Source organism: Lissotriton vulgaris, chromosome 3_2 (assembly GCF_964263255.1).
Source record: "Lissotriton vulgaris chromosome 3_2, aLisVul1.2, whole genome shotgun sequence".
Classification (NCBI taxonomy): domain Eukaryota; kingdom Metazoa; phylum Chordata; class Amphibia; order Caudata; family Salamandridae; genus Lissotriton; species Lissotriton vulgaris.
Genome location: NC_141690.1, coordinates 101,992,181 through 102,004,953, shown reverse-complemented (window position 1 = coordinate 102,004,953; position 12,773 = coordinate 101,992,181). Strand labels below are relative to the sequence as shown.

General features: G+C 45.3%; 1 protein-coding gene across 2 annotated transcripts in view; it reads left to right on the top strand.

Moving 5' to 3' along the window:
- LOC147725374 (uncharacterized) overlaps positions 1-12,773 on the top strand; it is a 2,508,159-nt gene that overhangs the window by 1,425,487 nt on the left and 1,069,899 nt on the right. The gene's annotated exons all lie outside the window — the stretch shown is intronic.

Below are 12,773 nucleotides of genomic sequence, written 5' to 3'. Positions count from 1 at the left end.
CCAAACTCAATGGTACTAAGTCAACGACCTCAAAATGATTAAAAGCTAAGTCGCTGAGATATGAACCTATGACCATAAGGTTAAACCCATAACCCTACAGTGGACGCACAATCCACCAAGCAACCAGACCTAACAATACCAACTAGTGGCAAGAAGCAGTCATATTTTTAGAGAGACACTGCAAAGACCGCTAGGATATCTCCAACAAATGCACTCACATAGGTGTAATATGAATAACCACCTCTGTGTAGACAAGGGAAAAATATATCATATAGTAATAAAGTAAAGATGAATAATCAGTAAGACAATGGTGACATAATAGAATGGAAACCATAGTGGTATATTACCACATAGGAATGCAACAGCCATCCAAAACGTCAGCATAATGCAAATTGCTCAGACAGCATTAGATTATAAAGTTGAATATGAAATGTAAAGTATGAAAAAGAAACCTTGAAGCTTAGCAAAACCCAAGGTTAGTAAGTGATCTACAATATGAATAAAGAACTATCTACAGACTGACCAGAAAAAATCCCTCATACTGAAATTGGAAAATTATGAAAAGGATTCCATAATAAAAGAACCTGAGTGATCTATAAAATAAACATCAATATGTATAGTTGAAGTTGAAGATAACTTTATTGTTCAATTATTTAAAATTGTTACAATATTCTATCAATAAAACAAAAGCTTTGTTAAGAGTTCACACAATTATTTAAGAATAAAGTAATCGTTTAAAAAAGATTTAAAATAATAAAATTGACTGTTATGATTATTTTCTTAACTGGCAGTAAAATATTATACATAGAATTTAAGAATTTTTTTTTTGTCATAGTCTCTCTTTCTCAATGGCCGACTAAGTCCTGTTATAATTCAGTATACAGTTTTAATTTGGCTCGGATGGCATCAGTGAATTTCCCTAGTCGGGCCGCAATTTGAGGTGTTTTAGTAGAGAAGCACAGGTCGGACACTTCACTGCAACTTTGTAGGCCAAGCAACCTACAAATAGGGAGAATCAAGCGCTGCCTCTCACTGACTAATTTTGGGCAACAGCACAACAAATGGAGCCAGGATTCACGATGGTAATTACAGAGTTGACAAGCCACTGAGTTATCCTGCCGGGCCCAGGTTGAATTAAAATCCGTAATGGGAAAAGCGAGCAGTCTCATGTAAGAGATTCTTCCCCGAGCAAGGACTGTCAAAGCTTGCTCTAGATAGGGCTGCGGTTTTACCATGGTGTATGAGGAGTCCAGTGAGGAGAGATTCAATTGGTGATGCAGGCTTTCCAAGTCCCTTTCAAAGGATATTTTCTTGGCTTGCGTATTCACTGTTTTCCTACAAGCTGTTAGCGGGATGTCAGGGTTATGCAGATTTTGGATGTTGATGTCCAATAATCTAATGCCTGCTGCCAAATGCACCTGCCATGGGGAGCCCTCCTCTTCAAAGAGCGTTTTGATTTGCCTTTTTAATGACAATTCTGGTGCTCGCGTGGTCCTGATATAATATTTTATTAAATCACCTGAGCAAGTAATGTCTGGACTAGTGAGGCCCAACTCCAGCCTTACTCTAGCTCTCCTGGCCTGTCTGGGGAGAGCTAGGACCTTTTTGTAAGCCATACTCACAATATCATCCGCGTACTGGAGTTTTTGAAGCCACGTTTTTCTCAGTCTGGCGGGCAATAAACTTGCCCCCTCCAGTGCTTTCCCCAGATCGGCTGTATACAGATTGAAAGGTATAGGGGCAAGTACGCACCCTTGTTTTAAGCCGTTATTGGTTGGTATCTTAGCAGTGACTAATGTTTGGCTGATTTTAATGCGGACCCAGGTCCCCTGATATAGGGATATTATGGCTTTTAGCAGCTGTTGGGGGATTCCCCAAATGTGTAGTTTTTCCCACAGCTTACTGCAATCAACCCTATCAAAAGCTGCACTGTTATCAACAAAACAGCAAAAGAGTGGTAACTGAGATATCTGGGTAGCACGATTGGACAGATGGCCCAGTACTAAGATGTTATCTGTGGTAGAGCTTTGGGCCCTGAATCCTGTTTGAAATAGGGGAAGAATGTTATTATCCGTTACACAGGCTTCCAGTTCTTTCAGAAGTATTCTGGCGTATGCTTTGGCTTCAACGTCCAATAAAGCAATGAGTCGGTAGTTTTCGGGTTTTGTGCTGTCCCCTTTTTTGTAAATTGGGGAAAGTATTGAACCTTTCCATGATATTGGAACAATAGAGGTGGCAAAGGTGTGCTTAAAGAGTGTTGTCAGCTGCTCTGCCCAGAATCCCTGCGAGGCTTTAAACACAGATGCCGGAACTCCATTGGGTCCAGGAGCTCCATCTGACCTCATGTTTTTAATCAGGGTGATTACCTCGGCCACTGTGATGTTAGAAGTTTTAATGACTTTATCTTTTGTTGGAGATTGTAGATGGGAATAAGTTTGAGTAATGTCCTGTTGGGTTGAATACAGCTTAGTTGCATGTTTAACCCACTCCAAGGCGGCCACTCCATTTTCTTTTATCTGGCCGGTGTTGGAGAGTTGCTTTATAGATCTCCAAAGTTGTACGTGGCCCCTTTCTTTGAGGAAGGTAAACATTTTCACCCATTCTCACTCTGTTTTCTTGGAGCGTATTTCCCATACTTTCTTCCTATGCGCTGCGCAGAGAGCTGTTATTTCCTGAGGTTTGATGTTTTTGGTGCCTTTCCTTCTTGCCTTCAAGGCTATTGTAAGACTACGTTTTGTGTGGATTAGGTCTCTTGATTTGATGGTTATCGGGGGTCCTTGGGAGAGGGTATCCTGCACTTGGGTACCTCCAGTTTGTACCCCTAGGGATGGTTTTAGTTCTACTAGGAGTGCTTCCCAGTAGGCCTGGGGCAAGACTAGACTCGTGACAGTGGGATGTAATTCTTTGTAAGTTACCCATTCCAGGATTTTAGGACCCAGATTGTTTGTCCATTTTATTCTCCTCAGAATTTCTTAGCGTTCTTCCCCGGTTGAAACCCCTAGTGCTTTCAATTGTGTAGCAGGTTCCCCACTTAGCTGGAGGGTCATCCTCAGTGGCCTGTGATCACTCTTGTCCCTATTGTCCACTTCAAAGTTGTTGAAGAATGGTGCTAGATAGTCCGAGATGAAAATGTAGTCTATTGTGGACTTGTCCCTAAAGGTGGGTAGATGGAGCCAGAGAGGATCCACAGCTGTTTGGATAGTATAAGCTGAGACCAAACTGTGATTTAAAAAGAGCTGCTACAGTGAGGCGCAATCGATGTGTGATGGAATATGCACTTTCGACTTCCCTATGCCCCGAGTATTCAAATCACCGGCGATAACTGGAAGGTGTGAGGCATATTTGTTTATGAGCTGGTCCATTTTTGTTGTCATTATTTTTACAACATGTTTTTTTTTGCTGGGAGGCAGGATTTACATAGCAATTGATTACCAAGAGACGGATTGAATTGTTGTTAGATTTCAGTCTGCTTACTAATACCGCTTGCATGTCAGAGATGTTAGTTGTAATAGGGGTAGTCTCTAGTCTGCGCGCTTGGTTAATGTAAATTGATAGCCCGCCAGAAGCTCTACCAAAAATGTTGCATTTTATAGCTGCAGTGTGTAATTCATGGAAACCATGAAAAATTGTTGGTTCAGTAGCCCAGGTCTCTTGTAGGCACAAGATGTCGTTTCCAAGGAAATAGTTGCTCACTGAATTGTTGTCAAGAAGTCTTTTCAAGCCAGCTACATTTCAGGAGATCATGGACAGCTGGATGTTATTTCCTGTGAATCTGGTGTTGAGCAGTTGGCATGCAGCATTTTTGTTGTTAGACGTACCGTCGTAGTTGCTGCTATGCTGGTCGGAACCTGGTGCCCGTCACAGGGGAATGGCTTGGCCTACTTGCGTACAGTGTCCTGTGTTCGGAGGTACTGGTGATCCTAAATGTATGATACATACTCTGCTCAGTGGCTAATTTTCTCACTTGTGGATTACACTCTGTCCCCTTTAGGACTGAGTAGACTTCCTTAAGAGGTGGTAGTGCCGCAAGCACGTGCAGATATTTCTCTGGGACAGGATACATCCCAAGTGTGGCTCACAGGTTAGAAGCGGCAGACCCTGAAGCAGACGTCGGCCCTGGACCAGGGTTCAATTCCCGACGCGGCAGGGTCTTGGGTCAATGTCCGCGGACTCGATAATTCTCGCCTAGGTGCCTACGCTAACCATGGGTCCCACTCTGCAACTCTGGGCAATAGCTTGCTTAATCTCCACAACGGCCCTAGCAGCGCCGGGGATGCCTGGCTTCACCTTGGGGGTACCCTCTCACAGGGAAAGCCAGGACGGGTTCCCCAGCGGTATACAGCGCCAGGACGCCGCGTAACGAGGTAACAGTGCGCTTTACAAGTATACATACATTACAATATCAATGCCCCAGTCTGCCATTTGCGATGTTTCCTCTGGAGTTAGCCCCGTACTGGAATGGCGACTCAGCCCTATCGAGGTTGAATCCCCATGGGTGTCACTAGTAAGGCGAAGGAACTTAACCCACACTAATTCTTCCGAGAGTGTTCTGACAACGTCGGAATGTGTTTGAATAGACGAAGTATATTGCCCCTATTTAAGATGTCATGTTGGCCTTTGATGGTATATCTGGGCGTGAGGATTACCTCATGGGTTGTTTTACAAACTACTTGGGTGACCAGTTTGCTCAACTTTAGGATCGATGTTTGGACCAGTGTATAACATGTTTTGGTTACTGCATGGACCTATATTGCTCTGAATAGTCTCTTTGCTAGTCCTGGGATTGTGTATCAGTGGGCTGGTCTTCAAAGGAACTAATGGGAAAAGGCCCTGAGGGGCACAGACACCAAAATCAGATCCTTGTTCATTAGGCGGATGTGGTTTGTGCTCTGATTTCTTATTGTTGATGGTTGGTAAGAGAACTGAGTGAGTATTTATTGCCGGACCATATAGGTTAAGCGAGACCCCTGATCGGGGATTTGACTGTAATGGACTTTCCGTCACATGTTTTACTTGTGGTGAGATTGATACTGTGGATATTTCCTCGTTTAAAGCATGTTTTGTAGTGAAGATTGAAAAATTCAGTATTTTCCCATTGTCAACTTGTGATATTTGGTTACAGGTTGACAAGGAGCAGGCAACCTTTTTAATAGCCTTTGTTTTTTTCTCTGATTTCTTTAGCTTTTTTTTGGCCCTCCTAGAGAGGGGAGCGTATGTTCTTCCCTTGTTGGCATCATTGCTGTCAAGCACTTTTGCTGGGTGTGTAGGTCTAGGGCTGGAATAGAAGCCTGGTGAGTTGGTGTGGACTTTGGTGGATATGGGTAAAACTTGATTGTCAGGTATTATTAAGGAATTGCTCTGGTGGTTTATAGCCAAGTTGGCTTGATGCTCTTAACTGTTTGTTGTGGATGCCATGCCACTGTTGTTTGATTGGCAGATGGTTCCTTCTGTTTGTTCCTTCAGTGTGACTACCATGGCTGTTAGAATTTTAGGGAGCGTTGCCTATTTATCAATGAGTTCAGCGCACGTGCAAGTGCAGTGTTGAGTGGCCTGCGTATCACTGAGCTTGTTTCCTATGAAGTCCACCTTGTTGTTTAGCTCCACCAAGCGTTGTGCAATTGTTGTTAGCAAATCAATTTGCAGCTCCATTTTATCGGACTGCCAAAGTAGTGCCTTAGCCATTGATTCATCCGTTTCACCAGTTGAGATTGGATCAGGGTCATTTGTAAGGCTGCTACTATGTGGGCTCTCACTTTGAAAACTCTGAGTTGGTGAAGAAGAGACCCGTGTATCGTTGGCCTGTATGAGGAGTTTTGGGGTAAGCTCCAAGGTTCTTTGTATCTTTGTTTCCAGATTCTGTATGAATGTTGGTGATAGGAAGCCACTGATTCCTTGTCGTATTAGTGTTTTGTTCTTAGTTGAGCCAAGCCCTGATGGCTCTAAGGAAGGTATCAAAGTAGGGAACTGCAGAGTTGCTTGCTGGTAAGAGTGTATTTGAACTGGGACAACCTGCACATGTTTGCCGAGAGTTGGCGCAAAGGCGGTCCCTCGTAGGTCGAATGGATCAATTACTTGATTGGTTTCCTTTCCTGGCCAAGTGCAGGATTGGCTCCGGCGTCTCCCGGTTTGAGTTCCTTCACCGGATATCATAGAGGTCTGAATGCTATAGAATCTCTCCAAGGGAGAGTTTGTTTCATTGCTGGAGTTAGTCCTTGCCGGTAAGTCAAAAGGGCAGGGGGAATTCCTGTCACTGTGGTTGCATTTTTGAAAAAGGGATGAGCCCAGCTTTTGGCGACTTTAAAAATGACTTCTGGTCAGGGACTGTGATCCTTGAACTCCTTAAGTTTTTGGGTGAGACTTGAATCAAGGGGTTGGTTTTTCAAGAACATTTCCTTGGCGTTGGGAAACTGTTTTTTTTTCGTCATCCTGAGATTAGAACCCAACTGCCAAAACTGTGTTTTGCCCTGATAGTCTGTTCCCCTTTTCTGATGGTAGCTGATCCGCTGAGAGTCACACAGTCAGTTTGGCTTTGAATGCAAAAAAAAAAAAAAAAAAGCTTCAGCTGCTTTAAAGTTGGTGTTCGCGGCTCCTGCCGCCTTGGAAAAATGTTCGTTGCTTCTGCCGCTTTTGACTTGTGGTAACACTGTTTCCGCCTCTTTGAAATGCTGCACGCGGGTGCACCCTCTCGGCCCCTACTGCCGTCCCAGTCTCTAGTCGCAATCTCTAGTGGGAGTAGAGTACTTGGTGCCTGGCCTCTTCCAACCCCAGTTTTGGGTGTTTAAAGGCAGTGCATGGTGGGCAGGACACAGCAGCTTCCCCCGGAAGTTTTCACCTGGTGATTCACGGCTCGCGGTTACCGTTTCTCACCGCCACCGCTCTCTCGCCGCCGCTCTCCTGCTCATGCTACACCTGCTCCCCACTCTTCAGGATCACTCATGAGACCTCGGCGCACAGGGGGTCTCCGTTTTCGCTAACGCTGTTTTGCTCTTGTTCTTACGCTTTGACTTTTATGCTGCTGGTCTGTGTTGATGATCATGTAGCAGACGACCAGTGCAGTAAACAGAGTGTGCCGGGCGGCTAATTCAGAGACGCTTGAACAAAGAAGCAGAAGTGGTCTGCTAAGATTACCCCCCTCCGCGTCCCCGCTAGAATCCTCTTGGTAGCGCCGAGCGCTTTCAATGGCAATACGGCGTGGCAATGCGAGGTGTGGCAATGCGAGGTGAGGCGAGGTGAGGCAAAGCGAGGTGAGGCGAGGCGGGGCTGGGGCTGTGGATCGATGGCTCTGGAGCTGCGCTCTCTCTCCCCTTCCGGCCCGCCCGCCTCCACCCCTTACAGCTGCTCTCCTCCACCTTGCTAGGTGTAGGCTGCTGGGTTCAGGATTTTGGGTGCCCGGCTGCCGCTTGATTTAACCAATTTAGCACTGCTGCCGCTATCCCGCTTGGCCGACCACCTCGGGCGTCTCCCGTCTTCTTTCGGCACGGCCCTGCGCTCGTCCCTTTGCCTTCTCCTTCACCTGCAGCTTCAGCTCACGATTTGCTCTCTAGCGCCACCGACCTGAATCTAGACTAGATGAATTCCCAACCAATATGTATATGGCATCCAGGATCCCCATTTCGCAAAGTGTGTACCTAACTACAACCTAGTTAGGTAAATGAAGAAAAGAGTTGTCCCGTAAAAGAGCAATGATCCAGTAAGAAAAGAATAAAAGATATCTACAAAAAGTAGAAACACCTTCAAAGAAAATAAAAGGTGTATCATCAAAGGGAAATGACCTTCAGAAAAAATAAATCTTTTAAAAATAACGCAAAGCATATTAGCCACCCCAGAAGTGTCAATAATATTAAGTATCATTCATAATAGAAGGAATAGAGTAGACGGAGAGATACGGCTCCCTGGAGAATAATAATAGCATGAGGTAATCCCTGGAAAAGAAACAATCATGGCCAAGGAACATGTAAAAGCCAACCATGTCTATAGAAAGGAGTGGATGAGCCAAACAAATAACAATGGCTATAAGACAGAACCGGAGGAGTAAAACTCCAAGTGTTCTAAGGCTCACAAGATGATAAGCTTGATAAACAATGGTCATAGATACGGAGACTCCCATGGAGGTACAAATATAAAAATACTTAACAAGGGGTACCAAACTTCACTAATATATGATATAGTATCTGTTAGTTCTGGGGGTCTCTAGTTGGCAGAGGTAAGTACCTTTGTCCAAATAGGGACCCTTACTTCTAGTCAGGGTAAGGGGGTACCCACTGTTGATAACCCCTGCTCACCCCCTTGGTAGCTTGGCACGAGTAGACAGGCTTATCCCCAAGGCAATGTGTAAAGTATTTGCACCAACACTCCCAATCACCACAAATGGACACTACCCCAGTTATTATAAAAAATAAAGTTATCTTTATATAGATTTAGGTAGATCAAAACAACTTGACACCAACATACACCATTAAACGCTGTTTTTGAAAGAAAATACTCCCTTGTAGTGTTCTTTGTAATCCTTGTGTAAACAGTCCATTGTGCCTTTATAGAAAGAGTACTTGTCAGAGTAGAGGCACTTGTAAATTCAGTATGGTGGTGAAACCCTTGTTTCCAGCGTGTGGAAAGTCCTCTCAAAGAAAAGAAAGATGGTGCCCCTATCACTAACTGCCCCCGCTGTGCTTGAATCACGGAATGAACTCCCATTTTCTGTTCACTTTCCCCTCAGAGAGCGCGAGCAGGCACTAGTTACCCCCAAGGATATGATCTTATCGAATCGGTAAAATTGGCCCCCTACATCACAAATACCCATTTACTGGTCGGTAACGGCCGAAATCGGCCGTTACCGGTCGGTAAATAGCCTCCTACATCTGGCCCCAGATGTGGAAAATATCAGATATTCAGGTTGACAACAATGAAATTATGATTTTCCCTGACTACACATTGCAAGTTCAGAAACCGAGGTTTACCTTTATGGCAGTTAAAAAACACCTTCGACAATGCAATCTCCAATATTCTCTTCTATTTCAAGCCCGATTATGTGTGATCGCCGACGGAAAAACTCACTTCTTCCAGAACCTAACGGACGCTGAAAAATGGTTGGACTCTTATGTTTCCGCACAGCCTGAGACTGTCAATGCCCACTCACAGACTATTGGCCAGATCTGAGCCAAACACTGACTGAACGGAGTGGAGCACTCCGAGCGTCTGCGGAAATCACAGGCACCCCGGTAGATGATCTTGCCTCCACTTCCAGCAGGCATGGACAGTTCAGTGACAATGAACTTTTGGATGATTTGCAGGTGTCCCAAGGCTTGTGTGAACTGCTAGTTGTTACTCCGCAAACGTCTGCCGATCTTGGTTAACCAGCAGCACCCAGGTATTGTTTCCGTGACACAGGTATGATATGAGACGAGGGCTGATTGCTCCACAGATAATAGGCTCCCATGGTGCTTTGGTTCAAGTACGCACGTACATCACAGATGTCAGCAAGACTCGAGGGGTCTAGATGTCATGAATCACGACCCCCGCCCATTAATGTATGGCCGGAGTCGGGGAGCTCCCGAACACTGATCAAGTTATCTGCATACCATTTGTTTTTAAAGTTGTGCCTAGTGCAACCCCTCTAGCTATTACGTAAATCTTGTCTTGGTACAAGGCTTGGACAATTGCCTGTTGCAACCTCACTCTTTGGAATTTTTCGTATATTTCATATTATTGTTTCAATCGCCTCTTAGCATGTGCAAATATCTACGACTTGGATATTCTGGTGGGGTGGGACCAATGGTAAAGTTTTGTTCCATGTCTGTAGAGTCTGATTTCCCCTCATTATGTTTGTGCGTTCTTGTATTGCTGTCCCTTTTAATATACAATGGCCTCAGTTAAAATAGGTACCTGGAATATATGTGGCATTCACACTGCCTCACGCAGGTATCAAATTTATTCTTATCTAAAACGCCATCGCATACAGATAGCGCTCTTACAAGAAACTCACCTAACCAAGTCTGAGCTCCCGCACTTACATCGCCGCTGGCGCGGACAGTTATTCGCCACGGGGTATTCAGCGTTTGCACGAGGGGTCTTGGTATGGTAAGACCGGGGATCCCATTTAAAGTTACAGACACGGAATCGGCCGAAAATACCGATTTTCGGCCGTTTCCGATCGGTAAAGGGCTATCGAGATGTAGGGGCACTTTTTCGGTAATTTTACCGAATCGGTATCATTACCGAATCGGTAAATTTACCGATTCGGTAATATGTACCGAATCGGTAAAATAATTACCGATTCGGTAATATTTACCGATTCTGTAAAATTACCGAAAATGCAATGTAGGTAGCCAATTTACCATTGGCACATGGCTTACAGAATCGGTATTTTACCATGGAATACAAATCCATGGTAAAATACCGATTCCTGTGTACATGCACATCCTTAGTGCATGTCTGTGTGCCACATTGCACACATGCCCGTTTTGGGGGTGCAAAGTGACACCCCCTGCACCCTTGACAAAATTGGTATTTACCGATTCAGTAAATACCGATTCGGTATTTGAATTGAATCCTATGGGCTTCAAAGGCCCATAGGATTCAATAGCAAATACCGATTCGGTATTTACCGAATCGGTAAATACCGAATTTGTAAGGAATCGGTAACGATTCCAGATGTTGGGACCTACATCCCATTTACCGATTTTGAAATACCGAATCGGTAGCATTCGGTATTTCAAAATCGGTAAATGGGATTTACCTACATCGGGCCCTTGATCCCCAATCCCGACTTGGCGGCTGCAGCCCGATCCCTTACTAGACGCGCCTTTCCGTGCTCGCTAGCCACTGCTGTTGCGCAATATTTTGAAGATAATGCAGGAACGGCCTCTACGCCCCAAATTGAATGGGACGCCTTTAGGTGGTTTTGTGGGGCCATAGTTTACATACACAGTCGGGCATGCGTAGGCAATTGGAGGGTGATTTGTTGCGAGTGGAGCGACGGCTGGAGGTTGAACAGGAGGAGACTGTGGATGCTGCAGACGCATTTTCAAGCGCACGCATGGAGCGTCTGCTAGACAGATTATCCTTTTCAAATTATGCGGCACACTCTGAAAGGACCCATCGCCAGAGCGATAAGGCAGGCAAGCTCCTCTCATGGCTAATCCGACAGGAGCTATTGTAAGACCGGGGATCCCATTTAAAGTTACAGACACTAGAATAGATGTAGATGGCAGGTATGTGGTGGTCAGGGGCGAGCTCAATGGCAGGCCACTAGTGATCACTTCCCTGTATGCACCCAACATGGACCAAGGAACATTCTTCGACCATATCTCACAGGTACTAGCGCCCTGGCATGATATCCCTATGTTGCTAGGGGGAGATTACAACAGTGTGCTGGACACAACACTAGATCGATCATTCCCCCCTCTACAAGGCACAGTCACAATTCACGCCATGAAAGCACTGAATGACTGGGCGGGGCAATGGAACCTGACAGATGCATGGAGACACCAACAACCGACAGATAAAATTTACTCTTATTATTCAGGGACTCACTGACTGTATGTGCGACTGGATCGCTTCATGGTCTCTACTACTTTGCTACCTCATGTCACCTCCACGTACTATCTGGGACGTACACACTCTGACCACAACCCCCACACTTTAGACCTCGAATGGGACAACACTTGGGGCCAGATGTAGGTAGCCCTTTACCGATCGGAATCGGCCGAAAATACCGATTTTTGGCCGTTTCCGATCGGTAAAGGGCTATCGAGATGTAGGGGCACTTTATCGGTAATTTTACCGAATCGGTATCATTACCGAATCGGTAAATTTACCGATTCGGTAATATGTACCGAATCGGTAAAATAATTACCGATTCGGTAATATTTACCGATTCGGTAAAATTACCGAAAATGCAATGTAGGTAGCCAATTTACCATTGGCACATGGCTTACAGAATCGGTATTTTACCATGGAATACAAATCCATGGTAAAATACCGATTCCTGTGTATATGCACATCTGTGCATGTACACATGTGCCATGTGACAGACAGACGTGCCCTTAGGGCATGTCTGTGTGCCACATTGCACACATGCCCGTTTTGGGGGTGCTAGAGGGTGTCAAAGTGACACCCCCTGCACCCTTGACAAAATCGGTATTTACCGATTCAGTAAATACCGATTCAGTATTTGAATTGAATCCTATGGGCTTCAAAGGCCCATAGGATTCAATAGCAAATACCGATTCGGTATTTACCGAATCGGTAAATACCGAATTTGTAAGGAATCGGTAACGATTCCAGATGTTGGGACCTACATCCCATTTACCGATTTTGAAATACCGAATCGGTAGCATTCGGTATTTCAAAATCGGTAAATGGGATTTACCTACATCGGGCCCTTGATCCCCAATCCCGACTTGGCGGCTGCAGCCCGATGCCTTACTAGACGCGCCTTTCCGTGCTCGCTAGCCACTGCTGTTGCGCAATATTTTGAAGATAATGCAGGAACGGCCTCTACGCCCCAAATTGAATGGGACGCCTTTAGGTGGTTTTGTGGGGCCATAGTTTACATACACAGTCGGGCATGCGTAGGCAATTGGAGGGTGATTTGTTGCGAGTGGAGCGACGGCTGGAGGTTGAACAGGAGGAGACTGTGGATGCTGCAGACGCATTTTCAAGCGCACGCATGGAGCGTCTGCTAGACAGATTATCCTGTTCAAATTATGCGGCGCACTCTGAAAGGACCCATCGCCAGAGCGATAAGGCGGGCAAGCTCCTCTCATGGCTAATCC